Source organism: Equus asinus, chromosome 20 (assembly GCF_041296235.1).
Source record: "Equus asinus isolate D_3611 breed Donkey chromosome 20, EquAss-T2T_v2, whole genome shotgun sequence".
Taxonomy (NCBI): domain Eukaryota; kingdom Metazoa; phylum Chordata; class Mammalia; order Perissodactyla; family Equidae; genus Equus; species Equus asinus.
The window spans coordinates 39823333-39837518 of NC_091809.1; the positions used below are offsets into that span (position 1 = coordinate 39823333).

Sequence of the window (14186 nt, forward strand, 5' to 3'; positions counted from 1 at the left end):
ACCTCATTCTGTTTGTATTCACTGTGTTTTCCAGTCTCAATCCTCAGCAAATATTTATTAGATAAAATGAATCAGTAAAAGCTCTAAAATAAAGAGAGAGTCTATTGATGGACCATGCACTATCTACTCTGAGCAGAATAGGACTACTGAAGACCTGGAGCTTTTACTGCCAGGCTCAGCTTCCTGCTGACCTAGGGTGCTCCTTGATGACATCTTAGAAATAAACCAGAGGACTTTTAAGAATGGCAGACTTAACGTAGGCAAATTATCTCTATTTTTACTGAAACTCACTAACATGACAGAAATTAAAAAATAGCATTAACTCACCAGGACAAAATAACAAAAAATGATCAAAAAACAGAGTCACAAGTAGCCACAAAATTTTGGAAGCTGCAAAATCAATAAATGAGTAGTATTTGATTTGGCATACTCATAATATCTGACATTAACATAGAACTGTGGAAGATAAGAAACTGATTTGCACCATATTGTCTCTCATATACGCAGAATTTTGTGGCAGCAGGTATCCTTGAAAGAAGCCATGAAGGTGAAGACAGAACAAATGGAATGCTTAAAAGTCTATTTCAGAAGTAATTAGATCTTCAGACCTTCTCTACATCTCCATGCTGCCAGATGACTGCCTCCAGTATCACTCCATAGAAGATTTGAGATTTATTCATTAAGGAAAGTAAAACAAAGTCTCTAAATTAGGAGACTACATGCACATTTGAGGGAGCGTTTAACATGAAAACTCTCATGTTTTCTTCAGAGTTTAACTAAAAACAGGGCAAGAAAGTCAAAATTTCACCCAATGAATGTTGACGTCATTAGCCTTCTTCCTCCTCTCAGCTCAGAGAATATTAAATGCCAAGATGATATCTTTCAGGAATATTGAAAGACTGTTTTCAGGATAATCAAGTCAGCACATGACAAAAGACCTATTGGTATTACCACTAAGAGTTGTCCCACGGAAATGAGATGTTATACCATGAAGCCCACCGTTGGCAAGCACTAACCCCTCACATGGAGATGCTAGTCAGCTTTTTAGACTCTCACTCCTAAGTGTTAAAACATGAGCAAGTATGCTGAGACATTCAAAGTGAACCTCTAAGACAAAACATAGAACATAAACAAAAAGGAAAGGGACAATTCTAGGGAATGCAACTTCAGAAAACATTATAAGGGAACAAAATATACCCTTGAACACTAGAAATTAAAGCAAAAATAAATAAATAAAATTCCTGGAAGAAAAAGTTGAAATTATCCCCCAAAAGTAGAGTAAAAGAATGGAAAATAGACAATAAAATAAAGCACAAAAATAAGGAATTCAGGATTTCAGTCTCTGAATGACAAATGTTACAGAAAGAGAACAAAAACTGCAGTGAGGATGAAATGATAATTTATATAAATAATATTTTTTCTAGAGCTGAAGTACTTGGGTTTCCTGAGTGGACTGAATTAATGCTCTCCTTGTTGCATAATAAGACATATCAAGATACAATATTGTTAATGTACAAGACAATGAAAACAGATATAAGATCTTAAAGGCTTCCAAAATGAAGAGAAATTAACCAATTTTAATAAAAATATATAAAGAATCAGAGAGGTATTGAGTTTCTTAAGATTGGATCAATGCCATTAAAATTTGAGGCAAAGCCACTTCTAAGTTAGCTGTTTATTTCCAAGCAAATGGCCAATAAATAAAGAGGTACAATAAACGCCATTTCAGACATGCAAGGTGAGTAAAATTTGCGTTCCATGCATCACTTTTGGGAAACAAGGTAGCATGTCTTGTGCTAAAATTAATAAGAAAACCAAAAAGTAAGGAGGCACATGATCAAGGAAAGAAGAGGACCCAGCACATGATAGAGATGAGAATCCACGCCACAGCAATAAAGGAAGATCTCAAGATTTCAGATTTGCATCACAGCCAGAAGACAATCAGTCAAGATAGAAGCAGTTCAAAAAATCCTGGAAAGACTTCTTTAAGAAGATTAAATTAAATATCAGTGACTGAGTATACTGAGAAGAGGTTTACAAGAACCAGAGAAGAAGTTGGGGAGGAATCAGGACAAATCTATGAAATAGTAAGAAAAACAAACAAATAAAAACAATTACAGAGAGAAAAAAATAGTCGTAATATATGATGGATTCGTTGTGAACAGTGCTTAAGATTGTGTTAATAATGTAACACAGGAATATAGATCTAACCTAATTTATGATTATAACCATATTGTTAGGAATTAGGAATGGGGAGTAGGAGGAGAAAGGGGTGTGTGTGTGTGTGTGCGCGCACTGATGGTGGGGGGTGTGAAAAAGATTCAAACTCTCATCTTACGTAGGAGTTCAAGTTAAAAACCTGTTAGAGTAATCCAAATTTGAAATGAAGAGAGACTCCAGATGCTGTATAAATGAGAGGAAAGGCCAAATCTTTCAAGGAGATGGTTTCTCTGGGTCTTGGAGAGTGGATGAAGATGGTGAGTGGAAGAAGGTGCTTAAGTTTACTTTATGGATTAGTGCGCTGGAGAGTGGGGAAAATAACTGAAAATGATGACTTGGAGGAGCAGCACTGGGAATCATAAGAAAATGCTGAATTCAGTTTGGAGCACTTTGAGCTTGAGGCACATAACTAGACAGAAAATACAATTATCTGCGAGGAAGTTATGGCAGAAACCCAGGCTATACATAAATATCAGTAATTCTCAAACATGGGTGATTTGCCATTCAAAGGACATATGACAATGTCTGGAGAACAGTTTGATTGTCACAACTAGTGAGTGGGATCAACTACTGGCATCTAACGAGTAAAGGCCAGGGATGCTCTGCATCCTATAATGCACAGGACTGCCCCACAACAAAGAATTATCTAGTCCAATCTGTCAATAGTGCCAAGGTTGGGAAAACCTGATATAATGAATATGGATTATGAGCAGGAGGAGGTGTGCCAATCCTTCTCAGGTTCTTTTTATGTGTCAGGCATGTTTCTAATACTTTGTGCCTTAACTCATTTAATCCAAGCAACAACCCTATGAGATAGCTCTTTTACTAGATCATCTGATAGATATACATCGGTATAACTAGATAAAAACATACATATACAAAGGTCAGAGAAGTTATATCATTGTCTACAGCCTCGCAGTTAAGGAGTATAAGATCAGATTTAAACTCAGTCTGAAGTGAGGGGCCCACCCCTAGTCTCTTAACCACTTTGCTACATCTCTTTATGGATGTGATATCACATCCATAAAGCTATGACTTAGTATTTTATTAGTGCAACCTCAGAGACTCTAGGAAAATAGACATGGCAAGTGACCATGCCCCAGACCTTCCTTTTTTAAACCATGTAGAGAGTCCAAGACATAGTGAATAAAGTGACAAAAAGGAACACTAAATCTTCTCTATTGGAGATTAGGAATTCCTGCTGTGAGATTATAAACTAAGTAGAACAACGTGTCTCAAAGGATCCAATGTTAGGTCTATGACACAGGATGTAAACACAGGCTCAGTAATTGCTACCCTCAGTGGGCTCATTTAACTTGTAAAGAAATCATGAGGGAGAGAAAATTTTTCTGGGCTTCTAATCGATTTTCCCAGAACTGCATGGCATAGAATAGATTCTCACTGGAGTCAACTGATTGTTTTGGAGCTCATTTACGATTATTTTCCTCCTTGCAAGTGAAGAGGGCTTTCTGGGCAAATTCTCAAATAGATATCATGGCATCCTCCTCAGAATATCTCTGTTAGCACATCAAAAACTGAGGACACTGCCAATGTATATTGCCTCCTACCTTGTCTTTGACCCCCTCAGGACCACAGGGTTGAAGCGGCTTTAGGTCCAGCAGTAGTGAGGCCTCCAGGAAAAGGAAGGTGAGGGTTGAATCACCTTTTTTTTTGTCTTGATAATTTCCTTTCATACCCCAACTGCATAAATCCAGGTCTCTGGGCAACATCATCTATTTATTGCTCTTTTCAGCCTTGATCCTTAATGGAGACTGGGGAGAAGGGAGGAAGTGATGTGCAAAGACGTTGCGGGTCTGCCAGCATTCTTTCTAGACAGAGACAAACAACATGAGTGGGAGTAAAGGAAGAAATGAGGAATCATTAGGAAAATCACAGGAAATCTTACACTTTAGATGCTTTACTGTGTGTGTTCAGACAACTTTGGTCTTGTAAATCAGAAGATCGGACTCTCCCTCTGGAGACAAAGAGAGTGGGTCCATCGCTAATGTCACCTTATACCCCACTTCCTGCAGAACACACCTGGAAAGTGAATGGCTGTTGAAAATGACTCCTCTGTGACAGAGTTTGTCCTTATGGGATTAAAAGACCTGCTGAACTCTAACTGCCCCTGTTTTTTCTGGTTTTGGTGAACTACATGGTCATTGTGGTGGACAATTTGACCTTAATTAATCTAATTGATCTGAATTCTCACCTTCACTTCACTGTGTACATTTTCATTTTCAATCAGTCCTTTATTGATTTCTGTTATTCAGTTTTTTTACCCACAAAATGCTAACAAGTTTTCTTCCAGAGAGGAACATCACCTCCTTTACAGGATGAGTGACTCAGCTATTTTTCTTCTGCTTTTTTGTCAACTCTGAGTGCTATGTGTCGACAGCCATCGCCTATGATTGCTCTGTGGCCATCTGTAAATCCCTGCTATATATGGTCACCATGTCCCCTCAGATCCATTCTTTGATGAAGCCTGTTTAATATGTAACAGGGTTTACTGGTACCATGGTCTACACAGGATGTATGAACAGGCTGATCTTTTGTGATTCCAACATCATCAACCATTACATGTGTGACACCTTCCACCCCCTCCAGTTCTCCTGCAGCAGCACCTCTGCCAATGAGTTTGTGGTTTGTGTTATTTTGGGCACAGTTGCCATAGTATCTGGCCTCATTATCTTTATTTCTTATGCTTTTATTCTTTTCAATATTCTTCACATCTCATGACCTAAAGGTTCATCCATTAGATGGTCATCAGCTCCTCTGGTGATGTTGGTTGGCTCTTTCAGCACCCGTGGCTCCCACGTAATAATTGTTCATCTATTCTATGGATTTGGGCTGTTCACTCATGTCAAGCTATCATCTGCTAGATCTGTGGGCCAGGGGAAATTTTTTCTGTGTTTTGCACCAGTGTGGTACCCGTGCTGAACCCTCTCATTTATAGCCTCAGGAACACAGATGTCAAACTTACTCTGAATAAAACCCTAAATTGAATTACAAACTGAGCAGAACCATCTGTGCATCCTTTTCTTTGTTTTTTTCTTGTTTTTGCTCTGCCTCAACCTCTTGCTCCTGTTCTTTTTTTATTGTCTTCATTTGTCTTTCTAGAGTCTTTTGGGCAGGATTCCCACTCTAATATCTTTTCTTCTCTTTACACTTAGTGTAACCCTTTAGGCCTATTCTTGGGATTGAGGGTCATCTTCAGTCATAAGATGACCCATCCTAGTCGGAGAAAATGGTCTGATAACACTTTCTATTTAAGAATAATAGTACCTACTATTTTTTCTTGTATGTCTTTTCCATCCAAGGTAGACTACGGAGTAGTAAGTTGTCTGACAAGTTTGTTTCTTTCTTGCTTTACCTGAAATGCTTACATAGAGCCCTTGACTGTTTCAAAGGTTTTATTATTTATTATTGCATTAAAACAGAGAAAGAATGATAAAAATTGTGCACATGTTAAATCTCTATGAATTTCCGGAATTTTTCAGTTTTTTTAGTAATGGTTCTTGTTTTTGTATTTCAGTCTCATAACAGCTTATTGAACCAATGTTTTTTCTTTTCTTTTTGAGCATGCTTGAGAGTGAATGAGTCACAATAATCTGCCCACCTTTCTCAATCCCCACCAATAATGAATGCCTCCATTTAATGCATTGGTCAACTGATATTTTGTCATAAATAGAATTGAAGTTGTCACCAATTTGTCTATGTTTCTGTGGATTACGATTGTGATTAAAAATTACACAATGATATTCTTGTTTACGGAAAAGAGTGCCACATGTAATGTCAAGATTCTTTGTTTTCCTAATTGTGTAACAGGGGTTCCCCTTTGCAAAGGAAGATCTGATTCCTGGTTTCAAAAAACAAAAAAAATAGGGGCTGGCCCCATGGCTGAGTGGTTAAAGTTCATGCCCTCTGCTTGGGCAGCCCAGGGTTTCACCAGTTCAGATCATGGACACGGAAATAATACTGCTCATCAGGCTATGCTGAGGTGGTGTGCACGTAGCAGAACTAGAGTGACCTAAAACTAGAATATACAACTATGTACCAGGGGACTTTGGGGAGAATAAGGAAAAAAGAAAAAAGAAGATTGGCAACAGATTTTGGCTCAGGTGCCAATCTTTACAAAAATACAAACCTACCCCCCCCCAACCATTGAAAGCCACTGATTTACTTTCTGTGGATATAGTTTTACCTTTTCTAGAATGTCATATAAATGGTATCATACTGTATGTGGTATTTGTAGTTTGGCTTCTTTCTCTCAACATAGTGAATTTGAGATTAATCCATATTGTTACATGTATCAGTAATTTGCTCCTCTTTATTGTTGAGAAGGATGACTGTGTGGATGTACAGTCATGCGCCACATAATGATATTTTGGTCAATTATGGACTGCATATATGATGGTGGTCCCATAAGATTAATACCATATAGCCTAGGTGTGTAGTAAGCTACATCATCTAGGTTTGTGTAAGCACATTTTATGATCTTTTCATAATGACAAAATCACCTAAGGGCGCATTTCTTAGAAAGCAGCCTTGTCATTATGTGAGGCATGACTGTACTATAGTTTATTTATTCATTCAGTAGTTGAAGGATAATCAAACCACTATAAATATAGACATACAATTTTTGTGTGAACATATGTTTTCATTTATGTAGGTAAATGTTTGGAGGGGACAACTTTAAAGGAAACTGTCAAACTATTTTCCAAAGAGGCCATGCCATTTTGCATTCTCACTAGTAATGTTTGAGAAGGCCAGCTGCTCCACATCCTCACCAGCACCAAATATTGTCAGTTATTATTATTTATTTAATTTTGGCATATCTAATAGTTTTGTAGTGGTATCTCATTGTGCTTTTAATTTGAATTTCTGTAATGAATAATGATGTTCAGTGCCTTTTCATGTGTTTATTTTCTATCCATATATCTTCTTTGATGAAGTGTCTGTTCACATCACTTACTCAATTCTCTATTTGTTTACTCATTTAGTGTTGAGTGTTCTTTATATTTTTGAATAAAAGTTTCTTATTAAGTATGTATGAAAATATATTCCTCCAGTGTTTGGCTTGTCAGTTAATTTTTTAATACTGTCTTATTTAGGGGAAAATGTTTTAATTTTGATAATGTCCAAATTAACTATTTTTTTCTTTTATGGGCTGTTTGTTTTGGTACACTATTTTAGGAATTTTTGTCTGACTCCAGATCACAAATCTTTATCCTTTTTTTCTTTCCTAAAAATCTTAAAGTTTTATGTTTTACATCATATCTATTATTCATCTTGCCATAACTTCTCTAATGATCTGAGGCAGGGATTGAGTTTGTTTGTTATTTGTTTATTTGTTCAATTTTGGTGTGGATATCTAATTATTCCTGCCTCACTGTTTCAAAAGACTGTAATTTCTTCAATATATTGCCTTTGCACATTTGTCGAAATTAATTGACCTGATATACAGGCATACCTCAGAGATAGTGTGGGTTCAGTACCAGGCTACTGCAATAAAATGCACATGCTAATAAAGAGAGTCACATAAACATTTTGGTTTCCTAGTGCATATAAAAGTTATGTTTACATTATACTGTAGTCTATTAAGTGTGCAACAGCATTATGTCTAAAAGAATGCACATATCTTAATTTAAAAATGCTTTATTGCTCAAAATTGATAACCATCATCTGAAGCTTTAGCAAATTGTAAAGTTTTTGCTGGTGGAAGGTCTTACCTTAATGTTGATGGCTTCAGGCTGATCAGGGTGATGGCTGTTGAAAATTGAGGTAGTTGTGAAAATTTCTTAAAATAAGACAATCATGACATTTGCCACTTGAATTATCTCTTTCTTTCATGAATGATTTCTCTGTAGCATGCAGTGCTGTTTGATAGCATTTTACCCATGGCAGAACTTCTTTCAAAATTGGAGTCAATCCTCTCAACCCTGCCACTGCTTTACCAACTAAGTTTGTGTAATATTCTAAATCTTTTGTTGTCATTTCAACAATATTCATGGCATCTTCACCAGGAGTAGTTTCCGTCTCAAGAAACCACTTTATTTGCTCATCCATAAGAAGAGATTTCTCATCCATTAAAGTTGTATCTTGAGATTGCAGGAATTCAATCACAGCTTCAGGATCCACCTCTAATTCTAGTTCTTCTGCTATTTCTACCACATCTGTGGTTACTTCTTCCACTGAAGTCTTGAACCCCTCAAAGTCATTCTTGAGGGTTGGAATCAAATTATTCCAAGCTCATGTTAATGTTGATATTTTTACCTCTTACCATTAATTATGAATGTTCTGAATGTCATGTAGAATGGTGAGTTCTTTCCAGAAGATTTCCAGTTTACTTTCCCCAGATTCATCAGAGGAATCACTCTCTATGGTATCTATAGACTTATGAAATGTATTTCTTAAGTAACAAAACTTGAAAGTCAAAATTATTCCTTGATCCATGACCTGCAGAATTGATGTTGTGTTAGCAGGCATGAAAACAACATTAATCTCATTGTATGTCTTCATCAGAGTTCTTGGGTGACCAGGTGCATTGTCATTGAGCAACAATATTTTGAAAGGAATCTTTTTTTCTGAGCAGTAGCTCTCAACAGTGGGTTTAATATATTCAGTAAACCATGTTGTAAACAGATATGCTGTCATGCAGACTTTGTTGTTCCATTTATAGAGCATAGGCAGAGTAAATTCAGCATAATTATTAAGAGCTCTAGGATTTTTGGATTTAATGTGAGAAATGTGTAATTCTTCCTTTTACTTGAACACTTAGAGGCCATTGTAGAGATATTAATTGGGTTATTGATGACCTGATTTCAATAAATTTTAATATTGTTGTGTCTTGGGGAGTAGAGAGGCCAAGGAGAGGGAGAGAGACAAGGAAACAGTCAATCGGTAGAATAATTAGAGCACACACATTTATTAAGTTTGCCGTGTTATATGGACATGGCTCATTGAGCCACCAAACAATTATAATAGTAACTTGAAAGATCACTTGTCACAGATTACCATAACAAATATAATAATAACAAAAAAGTTTGAAATATTTGAGGAATTACCAAAATGTGTGATAAAGACACAAAGTGAGCAAATATTTTTCTCAGTGGTTTGATGATGTTCTTTGGAGGCACTCCCTATTTCAAGAAGTCTGAACATTTGGAGAATCTGATACTTTTTGACTAAGGAAGGAACCCTCTCTATTAAGGGTAACATGTTTCCCTTTTTCATCCACTTCATATAAGCAGTCTGTGTGTAAATATTTTTATATATATATAATTACACATATATAAAATATATATATATTTTTCATATGAATATATTTACATATGGTTGACTGTACTAAGGCATTTGAGTTGATTTAAAGCTTAAAAGAGTAAATTCGCTTTCAAATAGCAAATATATTCTATAGCTAAATTGAACAAGCAAAATTTCCTGTTACAAACATCTTTCATGAGTTGCTGATTTTGGCAGACAGCATTAATGTCCTACTCGATAGGTGTTCCTTTCCTTCTTTCTAATGCTAAAAACTTCTTTTCACAATAGTCGCCAATAATGGAAGATCATCATTTTGTCAATATTCCTTGCAACTAGACTGGGCATATGGCATAGTCTTAACTAAAGGAAAGTTATCTGTTGGCTTCTGGGGAAGATTTGCTTCATGATTTAAAGAGAGATATATGAGAGGACTTCTTTTGATTTGTTCACTTGCTGTCTTCTTTGGATATAGTTGTCTTAGATGTAATTCTTAGAGCTATGACAGTCATTTTGTGACCATGTGGTGAACAGCTTGAGGACTCAGGCCAACAATCTGAGGACAGTGAAATGAAAAAGTCTGGGTCCTTGAGAATGTTTACTTGCTGGCCCAACCACAGGACACTGTGCCTCCAGAGTTATTACTATGTGAGAAAAATAAGAGCCAATTTCATATGAACTTTTAACTAAGAATTCTGTAGATGAGAGCAAGAAACTTTCTATTTAATAACATTGATTAAAAGTTACATTCCCAAAATATTAAATAGATAGTATACTATTTTAACAGATGAACACTTTGAGAGATTGTCTTGTAACTTTTCAGTAAATGTTGAAGAGGGAAACTAATTTATTGTGATGGAACAGAGAATATGTGCAGATTTAAACTTGAATTTTAAACATATTCTTTGGTTCACTTGGCTAGTGCCTTCTGTTCATTGTACTCTTGTGGTCTCTGAAATATAAACATTCTCCAATATTCTACTTTTTATAGTTGTTCAAAAGGGTAAGAGTTTGTGCAATGCTTAATGTGTTCAAAACACCTAAATCAATCAGAATAGTACTTTCACATTTTTATAGATTTAACTCTCACTTGATTTTTTTCTTTAATTTTATCCAAACAATCATAATTTTGATACTTACACTTTTATTACAATGTTTCAAATATCCCATGGGTAATTGAGAACCACTGAAAGTTCATTAACTAGGAAGGGACAGATATGTTCTTTCAGAACTTATTCTAGCAAGCAGTGTCTATGGCCAATAAGAGAGAGTATCTGGGAAAAAGCTAGATAATTTTTTGATCCCCTACAATTCAGCAGTTCAGTTCAATTAAAATCTAAAGGTTACTGAACTTGTGTGGTGGCTGAGGGAAATGGATGGAAATCATTGTGGTGGTAAACTCTATTGCTTAGCATGTGAGAAATGTCGAAAACATTCTAAAGGTTTTCACCAGAGAGCAACTTAATTTACAGAAATATTTATGGAGTTCCTAATATGTACTCTGCCCTATACATGGCACCATGTGAAAAGTAGTAAACAAAACAGAAGAGATATTTGTCCTTATAGAACTTATAGTCTATAGGAGAATATAGGATTTAAAGAGAAAAATGTCTGATAGGTGTTATGAAGGAGGATCTACTGGAAGTTTTGAGGGCATAAATAATGACAGCTGACATTGATTGACTATATACTAAACGTCAGCTTCTGTGCTAACCATTTTACATAAATTTTTTGGTTTAATCTTCAAAATAAGTCAATGAAACAGATGCTATTATTATCATCACTATTTCAGAAATTATGAACCTGAGGTATAGAGAGTTTAAGTAATGTGTCCAAGTTAGTAATCATGGGAGTAGAATTCCACACATGTCCTCTAATTCCATATCACATACTTTTTTCTAGGATGAGAAGGAATTGATGACCTCAGTTAATGAAATATTACATTTAAGGACCCAGCAAGATTCTTAGGTAGAAATTTCCACTAGATGTTTAGAAGTAAAAATTTAGAAAGGAAAAAGCTATTAAAATCTTATTTGGACATAACTCCGGGGAGACAACACAATTGGGTTACTGTAATTTTTGAAAAATTTCAGGTAAAGAAATGAATAAGCCTATAGGCAGACTCTAGTATGTTTCCATTTACTTTATGAAAAGAAGCACAAAAATAACCTATATAATAGATCTTCCTTAAGAGATGAAAACGATAGGAATATGGGAGTTTACTTTTGCCACTGCCGTAGGGGATGTAAATCCATAGAGTGAAGCTTAAATTAAATTAAAATATTGAGTCCCTAAGGAATTGAAGAGAGATCATGATCCAGAGTGAAAATATAATTCCATTATTTCTCTTTTACACATAAAATCTATTCCCTGGGGAAGAGAATAAGCAAGCTTCTACCTTTATTGCCAAGTGCACTATAAACTTGCACTTGTTCAATCTTCTGTGTCTTATCAAGTAGCAAATGCAACGATAATAAAGACTGTTTATTTTTATCTGCTTCTTGAGAGGGCTCGGAATCATAATTAGAAATTATAGTCTGTAGTTCAGGAAGGTTTCCAGGGCATATATGAAGTTATGTCTGGTCTGCATCCTTTATTTATTTATTTATTTATTTATTTATTTATTTATTTTATTAATGTTATGATAGATTACAACCTTGTGAGATTTCAGTTGTACATTTTTGTTAGTCATGTTGTGGGTACACCACCTCCCCCTCTGTGCCCTCCCCCCACCCCCGCTTTTCCCTGGTAACCACCGATCAGATCTCCTTATCAATATACTAACTTCCACCTATGAGTGGAGTCATATAGAGTTCATCTTTCTCTGGCTTATTTCGCTTAACATAATACCCTCGAGGTCCATCCACGTTGTTGTGAATGGGCCAATTTTGTCTTTTTTTATGGCTGAGTAGTATTCCATTGTGTATATATACCACATCTTCTTTATCCAATCATCAGTTTCTGGGCATGTAGGCTGGTTCCATATCTTGGCTATTGTAAATAATGCTGCGATGAACATAGGGGTGCAATGGACTCTTGAGATTTCTGATATCAGGTTCTTAGGATAGATACCCAGTAATGGGATGGCTGGGTCATAGGGTATTTCTATTTTTAACTTTTTGAGAAATCTCCATACTGTTTTCCATAGTGGCTGTACCAGTTTGCATTCCCACCAACAGTGTATGAGGGTTCCTTTTTCTCCACATCCTCTCCAACATTTGTCACTCTTGGTTTTGGATGTTTTTACCAATCTAATGGGTGTAAGGTGATATCTTAGTGTAGTTTTGATTTGCATTTCCCTGATGATTGGCGATGATGAACATTTTTTCATGTGTCTATTGGCCATATTCATATCTTCTTTTGAGAAATGTCTGTTCATGTACTCTGCCCATTTTTTGATCGGGTTGTTTGTTTTTTTGTTGCTAAGCAGTGTGAGTTCTTTGTATATTATGGAGATTAACCCTTTGTCAGATAAGTGGCTTGTAAATATTTTTTCACAATTAGTGAGCTGTTTTTTTGTTTCAATCCTGTTTTCCCTTGCCTTGAAGAAGCTCTTTAGTCTGATGAAGTCCCATTTGTTTATTCTTTCTATTGTTTCCCTCAACTGAGGAGTTACAGTGTCCGAAAAGATTCTTTTGAAACTGATGTCAAAGAGTGTACTGCCTATATTCTCTTCCAAAAGACTTATTGTCTCAGGCCTAATCTTTAGGTCTTTGATCCATTTTGAGTTTATTTTGGTGTGTGGTGAAAAAGAATGGTCAATTTTCAATCTTTTGCATGTGGCTGTCCAGTTTTCCCAGCACCATTTGTTGAAGAGACTTTCTTTTCTCCATTGTAGGCCCTCTGCTCCTTTGTCGAAGATTAGCTGTCCATAGATGTGTAGTTTTATTTCTGGGCTTTCAATTCTGTTCCATTGATCTGTGGACCTGTTTTTGTACCAGTACCATGCTGTTTTGATCACTGTAGCTTTGTAGTATGTTTTGAAATCGGGGATTGTGATTCCGCCGGCTTTGTTTTTGCTCAGGATTGCTTTAGCAATTCGCGGTCTTTTGTTGCCCCATATGAATTTTAGGATTGTTTGTTCAATTTCTGTGAAGAATGTTCTTGGGATTCTGATTGGGATAGCATTGAATCTGTATATTGCTTTAGGTAGTATGGACATTTTAACTATGTTTATTCTTCCAATCCAGGTGCAAGGAATGTCTTTCCATCTCTTTATGTCATCATCAATTTCTTTCAAGAAAGTCTTGTAGTTTTCATTGTATAGATCCTTCACTTCCTTGGTTAAGTTTATCCCAAGGTATTTTATTCTTTTCATTGTGATTGTGAATGGGATTGAGTTCTTGAGTTCTTTTTCTGTTAGTTCATTGTTAGTGTATAGAAATGCTACTGATTTATGCACGTTAATTTTATACCCTGCTACTTTGCTGTAGTTGTTGATTATTTCTAATAGTTTTTCTATGGATTCTTTGGGGTTTTCTATATATAAGATCATGTCGTCTGCAAACAGCGAGAGTTTTACTTCTTTGTTACCTATTTGGATTCCTTTAATTTCTTTTTCCTGCCGAATTGCTCTGGCCAGCACCTCCAGTACTATGTTGAATAGGAGTGGTGAAAGTGGGCACCCTTGTCTTGTTCCTGTCCTCAGAGGGATGGCTTTCCGTTTTTGTCCATTGAGTATGATGTTGGCTGTGGGTCTATCATAT

General features: G+C 35.9%; 1 pseudogene; it reads left to right on the forward strand.

Moving 5' to 3' along the window:
- Positions 1–4271: 4271 nt before the first annotated feature.
- On the forward strand, positions 4272–5225 carry LOC139041233 (olfactory receptor 8C8-like; annotated as a pseudogene).
- Positions 5226–14186: the final 8961 nt, after the last annotated feature.